A 14,234-nucleotide genomic window follows, 5' to 3' on the forward strand; every position below is an offset into this window, starting at 1 on the left:
TTTTAGTATTAATTGACAAACTTTATTTTCGTCCTTTTCACCTTTTACAATAAGTGACGGGGCGCTAGATCCAGCGTTGGTGTGGTATCTTCAAAATCAACTCTCTACGTTTTTAGAATCCATAACATGTATATTTATTTTTCTCTCACATGTAACGAAATGTGCCTAATAAACGTGACGCTTCCTCGAAATTTCACTCTCAATTCTCGTCCAATTATCGATTTTCGAAGTTTCACTTCAAAAATGTTTAAAAAAATCATTTCTGTATAGAATAGAAACTAAAATGATACGTTGAGTATGTTAAAATATTATGTAGATATTTCTTGGTAAATGGCGATATTATGTATCTGGTTGGCCTAAATCTCAGACATTTTACATATCCTATTAAAACACGTACATGCCTTTACCCTTTTGCTTTGATATTTATAACCATGTAGTAAGATGGTATATGAAAATTATGTAAATTCAGAAAAGCACCTTCAGAAAGAGCTTTCTCATCTCTTCTAGCAAAATTCTTTTGCTCGTTTCATACATTTTGCGTGGGAGTGTGCGAAGCTCTATATTTTAATTTAAAAACACGTAAAGGTTGTGCCTTTTAGAAAATATTACCATGTTATGAAATAAAATGTAATTTATTATTTATGAAATGAAATGTATATTACTTAATATCGTAGTCGTACAGGAGAAAGTGACCAACTACCAAAACGTAAAATGTTCAGGAGGGCCATTTAAGTCACTTTTGCTTGGCAAGAAAATAAACATCAATGCAGTTAGTAATTTTTACTAAGTCAATATATTATACTTCCTCCTTTAAGTTCAAAATCCTTTGGGATGTTTTCAGGGCAATATTAAGCTAGTAAGATATCAAATAGTCAATGATCACGGTTTTGTAAAAAAATACACTTGGTCATTTGCTCGTGTATGACTACGATATGTTTACTTATTGAAATGTAGTCACTTTTTCGTTAAATTAAATTATTTTCTAACCAATATGATTTTTTCGACGAAATAAAAAAATCGTCTTCAGTGTTAATGTATCGTCAAACCTTTATGCGCACCCCAATGGTGCATAGGACACTGCATCATATAAACGCAGTGTTATCTTGATCGTAAACACCTAAAGGAAAGGTGATCAGCCCTCCGCTTCAGGTACCAGTCCAGGGTAATATTGAATTAATATGAGTGCAAAAATAATATCCTTAAACTTGTAAAATAAAAAACTAGATATCCTTAATCTTGAAAAATGTGAACTGACCAGAGCAACTGGCACCTCAGTACTTCCCACGAGTAGAACAAACTGTTTTATTTACCATAATGTAAACCCCGGACTACATACTTATTGTCTAGCACCTGTTTTCGAAACATCTACGATTAGGATAACTTTCATTTTACCGCATCGCCCTATGCACCAGCGATTAAAACACGTGTGACATAATAGATTTTTCATTACCAGTATCAGGGTTTCAAGAGCGTGAGGGGGTGGGTTTGTTTTCGCTTCTCGGAACGAATAAATCCTCCCGCTCTTTTCACGGCCGACCTTTGTAAGCAGGCGAATTTTCGTTCCCGCCCACGTCGGGTAGGCACTATCGACCGCCACCGCCCCGCCTCTCCCGGGAGAGGTGAGGGCCCGTCTTATTCCTGGTACCCTGGTAGGTTTATATGAATGATTTCCGAGAACGCCTCCGAATTCGTAGGTACTTTCGGATGTATTGAATGAGCCTGGACACTACTTTCTGCGTTGGTTCCCTTTCCCCTTATCGAGAGTCTTCAAATGTATGTTCAACTACACAAAAATAACAGTGATATTGGATTCCGATAAAGAAAATATTGTAAAACCTCGATATAACGGATCAAGTAAATGAAGGTGACCCTGGGTATAAAATATCATGACTGAAAATTAAATAACGGATGACGTTATACCAAAAAAATATGAGGATGTAGCTAAGTGAAGATAGCTAAGAAGAAGAAACAATACTACCAAAAATGAAGTTATCAGTGGTAAGATCACATCTCGGCGATCTAATTACATTTACTGACTATTCGTCAGATAAAGAAGTTCGGCTATATTATACGCATTTTCCTAATTTTTGAGTAATCAATTTTTGAATACATCAAAAGTGCAAACAAAACTTGATTCCTTTTCCAAAATATGTAGGATTACCGAAAGCAAGCGCGTCGATATCAAACAGCAACGTTACTTCACGACAAGTCGCTCACTCCTTTCAAGAACGTCATAAATCAAAAAACGTCAATTTTCAGTTGTACATGTTTTTGGAATGCCCAGAAAATGTACTATATCCCAGCAAAAGCGGCATATTTTTAACTTAATATTTACCCGCTACAGGGCAGAAAGTGTTGTTTTTGCATTTTGAAGAAAAGTTATTGTTTAATTGTTTTCTTGAATATACTAAATATTTTCTAAATGGAGAAAAAAACCTTCAGGTTTTACCTAAAAAGATCTGTTGCACAGTAAAAAGTTCAATAAGTGGCTTGATATTTATTTTTAATACATTGTATTATATAAACTTTAAAAACGTTTTCATGAAAAATCAAGTTTTTTGATTTATGACGTTCTTGAAAGGAGTGAGCGAAGTGTCCTAAGATAATAAATACAATTTTGTTTGTGTTTTGTATTATTTATTTATTTCTTAAAATAGTGTTTATATTTTCAAAAAAATAATAAATTTAAAACTTATTTTTATAACTGATTTTATTTCGACTTTAACGGACAGCCTCTCCCTCCGATTAGTACGTTAAATCGAGGTTTTACTGTATATAAATCTATTAGCAAGTAGGTTGTTCATGCCCAGGGATCCGTAACTTAAGGGCAGTACACTTTGAACAAACATAGACCTTGAGCGTCAAAATTACGATCGCTAAGATCGTTCGGATACATTAATGACGCAAATCGCTAAACACCCTTCTCCATACAGGAAAAAGATGACGACAATGCTGCATCGGGTATTTAAAGTAACCGAGGTGATTATATTTTCAAATAGTTTGACAATGGACGGCTAATTTAAAATTCCAACTCAAGCTGTAGAAATCGTTAAATTTAAATAACAATAAATACTAAAGTTATTTTTGGAGCAATCATTGTTCATTCTGCTATATTTTTTCTTTATATTCGTCTTAATATTATGCTTTTAGCCAATATACATACATATACCATTTATTTATTTATTTATTTAATATACATAGTTAAAAAGGTTTTTTTTTCAAATAATCAAATGAATTTTCTAGACATTTGTATTTTACAATCTTAAAATTAATTACGCTTTTATCTCCAATAAAGAAACTATGCTCTTGTACTTGGAGAGGGACTTACCTTATTATTTATTGTTTATGTTTGTGGGTTTGTTTGTATGGTCCTGCTTTGGAAAAGGAATCAAGTTTGGTTTGCACTTTTTAAGTTTGCTGATTTTTAAAATATTTTTATAATCAACTCCATAAAATTAGAAAAATGTGTGTAATATTGTTGAACTTCGTTTAACTGACGAATAGTCAATAAATGCTATTATATTAGATAGTCGAGATGTGACCTTACCTCTGATAACTTCATTTTTGGTTATTTAACTATCATTGCTTAATTTGTAAAAATAGTGGATATTACATTGGATAATAAAAGTTGATTTTTCTTTTACTTCACTACTTGTAGAGAGTTTCTGGAATTCGTTTCTCCCGTCCAAATGTTGTTTTCTTCCCATCAGTTTTTTTTCTCATAATTAGTTTACGTTCATCAACATCCGTCATAAAAACATTCCAAGATAGCACTCGAAATGTGAAATGTCTGTTTACTCTTATTCTGACAATGATTAATTTAAAAATCTATAAGTGCTCCGAATATTTTAATAATGTGGATTCCTGACATTTTCTCTTCTTGAGTGACCGGTATTTGCGCGCGCGGATGCTACTTTTAGCTTTTGCACTTGAAAATATCCCCTTATATCAATATCATTATCCGTTATATTGGGCCAAAGAGAGTTATGCAGGAATTATGGTATATCCGAGGGTAAAAGTCAGTTTTGACCGCCTCCGTAGTGTAATGGTCAGCACGCTCGGCTACCGTTCTGGAGGTCCCGGGTTCGATTCCCAAGGGGGGTAAAATAAATATAAGTGATTTTTCACTGTAATATTTATTCAATATTACCATGGACTGGTACCTGAAGCAGAGGGCCACCATTCCTTCATGTGTAAACGATCAAGATAACACTGCGTTTATATGACACAGTGCCCTATGCACCATTGGGGTGCGGATAAGGGTTTTATTATTATATATTAAAAGTCAGTACGCAACCATTGACATGTTATTTTATTTCTGCCTTTTTAGTAGACTAGGTATTCTTATACTATTAATGCGTTCATATGTGTTTTACTATTTAACAAGTCTAGGCATTCATTAGGCTTACAACCTGTCATAGGTTAATTTAAATTTAAACAATCACTTTATATACTATGTGATAATCCTATGTATATGCAGTGGCATGAACAGATAATTAATCCGGATAGGCAGTAGAGGTAGGTATTAAGGCAAGCTAGGTACTTCTTACTAGGGTAGGTAGTAAGGTAAGCTAGGCACTACTTAATAAGGTAGGGTAGGTACTGGTTGCATTTTTATGTGTCATGTTAGGAAGCCCTGCTTTTCTGCCTATATCTACGTAGTTTGGTAATAGGAGCAGAGGAAGACCGCGGAAAACTTAATGAATTGACATAATCAAGTATGTCAAATGCTTGAAAGTAGTCAGGTCAGAAGTCGGAATAATCATCGGGTAAAAAAACCGTGAAAAAAATAGTCGTATAAAGCACAGCATTATTCTGCTCTGTGTTTGAGAACATTAATACTTGATGTAAAAAAATACGAGTTGCGTTTGAGAATACTTATTTGATGTATCTTGCGTCATTGCAGATAATTTAGTTTTGTAATTTCAGCGATAAAAATGAGTTTTCAGGTATAATTGATGAGTGACTTCCCGTTTTATTAAAATGATTAAACCGTTGATATTTGTGTAATTTATGATTCTTGAAATAGCACCGATGGACGTCAAGTTAGCTGGACTCGTCTTTCAGAACGTGGTCTATCAGGATTGCATAACAGTGTCACAGAATTCGGATTTTCGCCTATTGAGCGACGAGATGATAAAAAAATTCAGGTTTAATGGATGACTGACTTCTCGTTTTATTAAAATGATTCAACCGTTGATTTTTGTTTAATTTATTATTCTTGAAATAGCATCGGAACGTCAAGTTTTCTGGACTCGTCTTTTAAAATGTGATCTATTCAATTTCAATTAAATTTATTAAAAAATTATTATATACATTACAAACAAAACATTTAAAGCGTATACATTAAAAACATAAATTAAAAAGTAAGCAAGAAGACTCTTGTTAAAGATGTAGAAGAATCCCGCATCGGAATACTCCTTCAGACACATGGAACAGATCAATATCCTGTGTGATATTGTTCAACATAGCGGGCGGCCTACCAGGATTGCATAACAGTGTCGAAGAATTCGCATTCTCGCCTATCGAGCGACGAGATGAGGGGAGTGTCGCGCTCGGGTTGCGTAGGTCGCGGCCTTCACCGCCACCCCGCGCCGGCCCAGCGCCAGGGGGCGGACTGGAGGCTCTGTGCTATGCGGCAAAGGTGGCGGCACTTTCTAGAAACTTCGTATCGTGCGAGGGATGCTTGTCTCGAGTTCCGCTGATAAATTACTTCCCACAGCCAACCGCTTCCGAGAAATCGTTAAGGGAATTTCCGAGAATTCGGCGCCTTTTTGTTTTCAACTAACGCCATGTTTTATTTTGTGCTCTAAAATATTTATATATTCTTTTAAATATTTATTAGTTGCCTTAGAAAATTATCATTGCCTGTTATGTACAAGGATTTGTAGCATATTTAGTTTATATGCCTTAAAAATGATAGTAGATACGTATAGTTCTTAATAAATTAATAAGGTTGATCCCTAAGTACAATACAAAAGATACAATACAATACGGCTGTCCAAACTTAAAACACAGTAAGGGACATTTTTTTGTAGTACGTTTTTTTTGCATTTTTGGACTAAGTAGAATCTACGAGAGTTTGGACAGCCGAATAGATGCAATGGATTCAATATCTTATGTCAATCAAGATTTGTTACATAGTTCATTTATTTGTCGTATTCGTCTTGTCATATTTTCTAAATAAAACACCACTAAATCCGATAGATCTTTATGTCCTATTGCCTCATAAATTTTTAAAACTAAAATATTACAATTTATGTTACAAGTTGGCTAACTTAGTCAAAGAGAAGTGAAATAAAATTATTTAACAAATGTATGCATTTTTTAATAAAATATAATGTTAGAAGTAGGTAAAGAAAAAAGGTAAAACGCGTAACTTAGGCTTATAATAATTGGCATTCTCATATCGCTCACTCCTTTCAAGAACGTCATAAATCAAAAAACTTGATTTTTCAGGAGAACGTTTTTAAAGTTTAAAAATATAACACAATGTATTAAAAATAAATATCAAGCCACTTATTGAACTTTTTACTGTGCAACAGATCTTTTTAGGTAAAACCTGGATGTTTTTTCTCCATTTGAAAAATATTTAGTATTTATAAAGAAAATAATTAAACAATATGTTTTCTTCAAAATGCAAAAACAACATTTTCTTCCCTGTAGCGGGTAAATATTAAGTTAAAAATATGCCTCTTTTGCTGGGATATAGTACATTTTCTGGACATTCCGTAAACATGCACAACTCAAAATTGGTGATTTTTGATTTATGACGTTCTTGAAAGGAGTGAGCGATATACAGTCCATCATAACTTTTGGTATGAAATCACAAACTACCTTTTAAAATAAAATATGACACATTTTATTGACCGTTACAGCTGGCACTTCCGGCAAAAACGAAATTCACTGAATGAAGATGAATTCCGAGAAAAACAAAAATTAAATTACATTTAATCCGCATTATCTTGATGTCCTTTTTTCGGATGAACTTTTTGGCATCGTTCGTTCCGTAGACCCATTCATATATCCGCAGAAAACACATTACTATTGTGTCGACTATCTTGCAACAGTTCTCTTGGAAACTATTCCTAGATTCATAGATATGTTTAATAGTACTTAAGTACAATTATTGCGACGTGCCCCAATATGCTTTCTAGTAATACGTGTCGACTCGTGGTTTTACGAAGTGGATTTTTTCCGGGCTTTTTTATTCAGTACATATTTGTAACATACAATAAAAATTATATTTTAAACATTTGTGTTGGAATACAGTAAACCCCTACGGATACCCTACCGCGTTACCGGATGGGACGTTATAGACAAGTTGATGTTTATAAATTGTATTCAAATTTTAAATGACTCATTACAGTCATTTCCGGCATTTAAAAGGTAAAAATACGATTCAAAAGATTAACTCCTCAAAAAATCCCCCAAGATAAAGAGGTACTTATGCCAACATTAAAGGGGGGTTTACTGTATTTATTTATTTAATGAAATTAAACACTTGTATCACTTAATGAGTTTTACTTCTTTACGTACGACTACAAGTACATAGTAAAATTAACGATCAAAAATATATATTCAGGTATATATAGAGGTTGGTAGGGTAATAATTTAAGGGCGGGGGGGTTTATGTTTTTAACGAGTAATTTAACAGGGTAAATTTCGAGGGTAACAATAAACTAGCGAGCTCAGTAAACGTACCCACCATATGTCAGATATGATTGTCACTTTTCGTATATTTTTTTCCATCTTGTATTCAGCTAGGAGTGGAATAATGTAATTAGTTAAATTAGTAATGAATAGATGACCGTACTATTAAATATAATAAAAAATATACTTATTCTTTTGACAGATTCGTAACAGGTACGTAAATAAATTAAACTAATTTCAAACTATTGTAACGGTAAGGTGAGGTACATGGCAATGTTTTAATTGTCTTTGAAATTTTCGTTAAAAAACTAATACGGGCACCTATAAAGCATTTTTTTTGCACATGCGTCCTAGGAACTGGTAAATTACTGGAGAAAATAATGATTTTAGATTAATGAGGATGGGATTCAGGAGATGAGGTTAGAGTTCAGGGAGTGAGGATTCACTTTTTTCGTCCAACGATAAAATATTCCTACATGATAATACATAATTTCTTGCTTTTTACATGACGTTACACATTGCTAGCGGCAGTACATAAATTTTATAACTGGTTTCTATGTTCGCTACTTATACTGTTAATTTATTATGATGTATTCCCGTTTTCAGACTATGATAACTTCAAAAATTAAATTGGAAATGAATACATTTTTATTTTTAATTCTCCCCATTAAATCTTCGAGTACAAATTAAAAATCTTTTCACTACAAGTTAATCTTATTTATTTTTATTAATGTCAAAATTATTCACACGAATTCGTTTTTTTCTAATCCAAATATCGTACTCGTACAGGAGAAAGTGACCAACTGACAAAACGTAAAATGTTCAGGAGGGCCATTTAAGTCACTTTTACTTGGCAAAAAAATAAACATCAATACAGTTAGTCATTTTTTACACTTCCAATGTATTATATATCCATGTTTAAAATCCTTTGGAATTTTTTTCTGGACAATGTTAAGCTAGTAAGATATCAAATAGTCAATGATCACGTTTTTGTTTAAAAAAATGCACTTGGTCACTTTCTCCTGTATGACTACGATAAGTATTTTTCTCTTCAATATTTCTATCGCTTATTCAAAATAATTAAGACAATATAATACAAAATCCACTTTCACTTCGATTTGCGTACGATTTATTTGAGTTACTTTTTGTTCTATTCTATTCCCTTTATACGAGTATTTTTTAAGTATTTCAAATGAATATCTTGAATGAAAAATAAAATTAAAATAAAAATACAATTTGGCTAGCCAGGGTCGAGCCGTGTATTGAATGAAATCGGAATTTTTCCATTCGTTCGCCCTTTCCCCGCCTGGCGCTGCTGGGCGCGCGCAGGTTCGCGCGCTGACTTTTCCGACCACTCCGTTCAGAGTTCGTTCGTCGTTCAGCATTCAGACCGCATTTAGTATTCTGCCGAACTCTGCAGCGCGCGGACGTGTGCGATTCAGTATCCCTTCAGTGTTTCAGTGAATCCGATCGGCACAGTGCCAGTATAGTAGCGAGCGCGCGTGTACGAAATATCATTGCCATATATGTGTGTGTGTGTGTCAAGAGACAAATCGATGAATTGTTATTATTATTGACTTGTGAAAGTGACTGGGAAATTCAATAATCGTGATTTTTTTATGAATTCGCTTCCTAATACGACAAAATGTTCAAATGGTGTCCGTCAAAAATACATTAATCTAGTGATTTCATGGAATCAAATTAAAACTGAAGATTTTTTTTGATATCCGTAAGAAATTAAGACGGATTTCATCAAATCAGGTAAAAAAAAACATTAGTTTATATGTTTTAGAAGATAATTTAAACATACTTTCATATTTAACGCAGGTTCCTTTCATAATTTTAATTGTGTCGTTTGAAAATAACTAAACTTACCTGGCTAGCAGTGGCGTGCACAGAGTTATTTTTTTTATCAGTGTAGGCAGTAGGGTTGGGTAAGGATAAGGCATAGTAGGCACTGGTCGTGTTTATAGGGTAGGCACTGCTTTTCTGTCTGTATTAAATGCACGCCTCTGCTGGTAAGTAACATTTACTGCAATGTAAATAGTGTCCATGTACATATAGAGTTGTGTAGGTATTAAAATATCGTGTGTTTTTCCATTGTTTGTTTGTGGTGACGTCACAATCCTTAATCTTATAAACTCTTTCAATTCTATTCTGTACGTGTGTCATTAAAATCAAAAACACCTTAATCCATGACACGCTTTAATACGCGGATTATCATTATGTATTATTTATTATTTTCATGATTTCGATCAAATTTTGCATAATCTTTTTATTAATGTTCGCGTCAGATTGTATCCATAACAAAAAAAATATATGTAATATTCCTAATCTGTTACTTTCAGAATTATTGTGTGACTCGAACTAATTAATTTTATTTTATTACTCTTTCATACATCAATAAAAACTATAAGCAATAAATCAACCTGCATTATATTATCACGGGTTAAGCAGTGTGTAACATACAGAATATATTGTGTAATTATAATAATTGTATTACATTTCATTTTTATTTATTTTAGCTTTATTTTTGTTTTAATGCTTCTAAGTACTACTTAAAAAAACGAGTTCGTAAAAAAACTATTTTGAACATATCTGTTCGATTACCTCGAAGTAAACCCTAATAAAGTCACAGTTAATATTACAGACGTATTTAGAACGCCATTGAATATTCAATAAAGTCATAGTTAATATTACAGACATATTTAGAACGCCATTAAATATTTAATAAAGTCATAGTTAATATTACACACATTTAGAACGCCATTGAATAATTAATAAAGTCATATTATAGTTAATATTACAGACATATTTAGAACGCCATTGAATATTCAATAAAGTCATAGTTAATATTACAGACATATTTAGAACGCCATTAAATATTTAATAAAGTCATAGTTAATATTACACACATTTAGAACGCCATTGAATAATTAATAAAGTCATATTATAGTTAATATTACAGACATATTTAGAACGCCATTGAATATTCAATAAAGTCATAGTTAATATTACAGACATATTTAGAACGCCATTAAATATTTAATAAAGTCATAGTTAATATTACACACATTTAGAACGCCATTGAATATTTAATAAAGTCATATTATAGTTAATATTACAGATATATTTAGAACGCCATTGAATATTTGATAAAGTCATATTATAGTTCATATACAGACATATTTAGAACGCCATTGCATATTTATCCTTTTATAAATATTTTGTATATGTTCACAAGTTATTAATCTTTTGTCTTTCATGTATAATATTTCGGTTCAAATTGGGCCCATTTCTTGGTTTCAAACTGTTCATTATTTTCGTTTTTATAAACAACGTTTTTATCTGAACTCTTTCGAGTGTTGTTGAATTATTTTTTTATCATGAATACTTTTATCGCAATAGCAAAATAAATTATAAATTTCTTTAATATTCTGAAGCATTTGTTTTGTACCCAAATGAACTACATACACAATTACAGCTCCGTCTACAGTTTTGTATTTTTAAGTATTCATTTATTATCGACTATCGGAATATTTAAGTGTTTTGCTCGTTTTAAACTGATGGCTACGTCACGTTGATAACAATGTGTTTTTGTGACTAATACACGAGCGATAAGTCATCAAATTATCTATGAAAAATGACGTTTCAACTCAAGAAGGTGGTGTGATTGAATTTAAATATCGGAAGTTAGTGCATTGCCATTATTGTATTATTCGCGATTAGGCTTGTGTGGTGGCTATTTATATGTTGTGTGTTTTAGTGCCCGAGTGAATTGCGATACGTTTTATCATAATAATATTATTACAGTTGTATTCTACATATATGTAGGTGTGTCCCACAGAAACAGAACGTACACGTTTCGCCGATCAGAAAATATTTGCACAGCTTTTGAGATTGAATTCGAGTTGGTAGGGTGAATCACGAACGTATTTTTTTCTAACATGCCATCCATGATAAACAAATGAATTTATGTATTAATTCATAAATCAAACACAATATATATGTATATATATATATATATATATATATATATATATATATATATATATATATATATATATATATATATATATATATATATATATATATATATATATATATATATACATATATATATATATACACACACACACACACATATATATATATATATATATATATATATATATATATATATATATATATATATACAATTGGCAAAATATAAATTTTTATGTGTTTTTTAATAAAATACAACTTAATAGACTCAAATAATCTGTTTGATTTAAAATTAATACATAAATTAAAATGGAGTTCTGCAAATTAAACGCCAAATTAATAAATAACCAAATGACATTATTCATAGAGAATACAATTATCGTAATACTTTATGGAAGTGTTTTTTTTAAATAATTTTACAGATTGTGTTAAGTTGGTATATTTTGCTTAAAGAAAAAGTTTCTATTTTATTTTTACCTTTAAATTATAGTTTACTTTAAGGGTTTGAAATATTCCAAAATATTTTCATTATTTAATGGATCCTTGTAATGAATTATTAGTCACTAGTCTTATTTGATGTCACCAGTATAATGCTACTTTTTTTTCTTTTTCTAATAATAAGCTTTTGTGCTCAGAAAATGGTATATTGATCGAATTATTAAATATTTGCGTACATAGCTAAATATGCATGTATATATATATATAGATATATATATATATATATATATATATATATATATATATATATATATATATATATATATATATATATATATGTATATATATATATGTATGTATACATATATATATATATATATATATATATATATATATATATATATATATATATATATATATATATATATATATATATATATATATATATATATATTTATTTTTTACTGATACTGAGGGTAATTTCGTAGATGATAGCATTCGTGTGATATACGAGTATGTACACTTGGATTTTTATTCGTTATCATATACAATAAATAAAACGCACTTGATACAAATAATAATTTTGTCAAATTACTAAATTGTGTAAATTAGGAATTGAATATGATAAAATAAATTGTTTTCATTAATTAATTATTATGTGAGGGCATACGCCTTCTCGATTGACAATCCTTTCAGAAGTCATAACAATAATCGTCATCAGTATGAGGAAAGTGTGTAGATTTTAAATCTATCTTTGATATAACCATTTTAAGGTCCCTGAAATTTGAGTCTGTTAGATTTATATCCATATTCAAGAATCTTGTTAAAATTTGACCTCGTTACGAAAACTCCATACTAAAATAAACCCCATTCCCTGTATTTTCTTACCCTAGCCAATTAAAAACTGCTTTCGCTATTGGCTAAGTGACATGAGTCTAGAACGACAGTAATTTACTAGAGAATTACATGATTTTAAGTGGATGACAGTAATGAGGGTAAGAGGTCCGGTCTAACCTTTATTTTTGTTTAGTATCGAGTTTATTTCATTTTATATTGAAGGAAAATATTCCCATTAATATTTGTATTATTTTTGTTAGTGTTAGTAATACAGTAAACCCCCCTGCAACAGCATCGGAGAGAACTTTATAGGGGATATATGTTATTAAATTGTATTTTAACCCTTTCCACTCTGACCATTTTTTCTCATAACTGATCAGCTAGGTACTCTAATAAAAAAATGCGACGTTTTTCTACCATTAAAATACATATTCTGGTTCCTTAATTTTGGGACGCTCTGTCTGGCAATTCTTATGACAATGTTAATTAAGATTAACTGTATTTATCTGAAATATTTTTTGGTAGAATATACTTGGCTGATAGAGAAATCAGTGATTAAAGTTATACCTGTGCCGGGCCACTAGAATCATAGGGCCAGAATGTCTGGCCTACAGAGTGGTAAGAGTTAATTTAATAATGCCTCATTTCAGTGATTTCTTTGGTTATAATGTATAGATACAATTTAAAGCATTGACTCTTTATAATGTTCCCTCCGATAACGCGGTACCTGTCACAACGTTTTAGGGGGGCTTACTGTATTTGTTAATATAAAATTTGAAAGTATTTTTCTTTTGAAAATCGCTAGAGACCTAAATGTTGAACTCTCATTATTTTGTTGTCGTTACATATTTATTATGATAATGAGTTTCACAAATTAACTGTCACACGGACAAGTTGTGTAATATTCGTTATTAATGGAGGAGAATATCTTTCCATCATCTTTCAGGTGCTCGCAATGTCGTAAACAGAATATTTAAGTCGGATCATTTCGCCGCTGGCCACACACTACATGCGTCATCGCGGAGGCTGGTCTAGAGTCTGGAGAGGGGAGAGTACGTTTTGTTTTGAGCGTTTTTAGACTAATTTTATTTGTATCGTCGTTTCTTTTGCGACGTCAAATGCCGAGTGTTTGACCATTTCATTAAATGAAGCCATTTCTGCACTTGTGTACAGTATTGTATGTACACTACTTCCGCGTTCGCAGAATTCGTTTGGAGAAGTTCCACGAACTGTATGATTTGTTGGGGGTTTTCTTTATCATTTCAACATAAAAATTACGTTAGTAGAGATCGGAAATTTTAATTTTGAGTACACAAAATGAT

At 31.4% G+C, this 14,234-nt stretch overlaps 1 protein-coding gene across 2 annotated transcripts in view; it reads left to right on the top strand.

The window, feature by feature from the left end:
- Window positions 1-14,234, top strand: part of Ip6k (Inositol hexakisphosphate kinase) — a 108,231-nt gene that overhangs the window by 47,602 nt on the left and 46,395 nt on the right. Inside the window, exon 1 of one of the 2 annotated variants that reach the window (XM_088265338.1) lies at window positions 9,012-9,414. The exons of the other annotated variant lie outside the window; for it this stretch is intronic. The gene's annotated coding sequence lies outside the window, so the exon portion shown is untranslated. Of the gene's footprint in view, window positions 1-9,011; window positions 9,415-14,234 lie in introns of those variants that run through there. 2 annotated transcript variants of the gene reach the window in all.

Source organism: Brachycentrus maculatus, unplaced genomic scaffold (assembly GCF_059751285.1).
Source record: "Brachycentrus maculatus isolate JH-2025_06_01 unplaced genomic scaffold, ASM5975128v1 h1tg000244l, whole genome shotgun sequence".
Taxonomy (NCBI): Eukaryota; Metazoa; Arthropoda; class Insecta; order Trichoptera; family Brachycentridae; genus Brachycentrus; species Brachycentrus maculatus.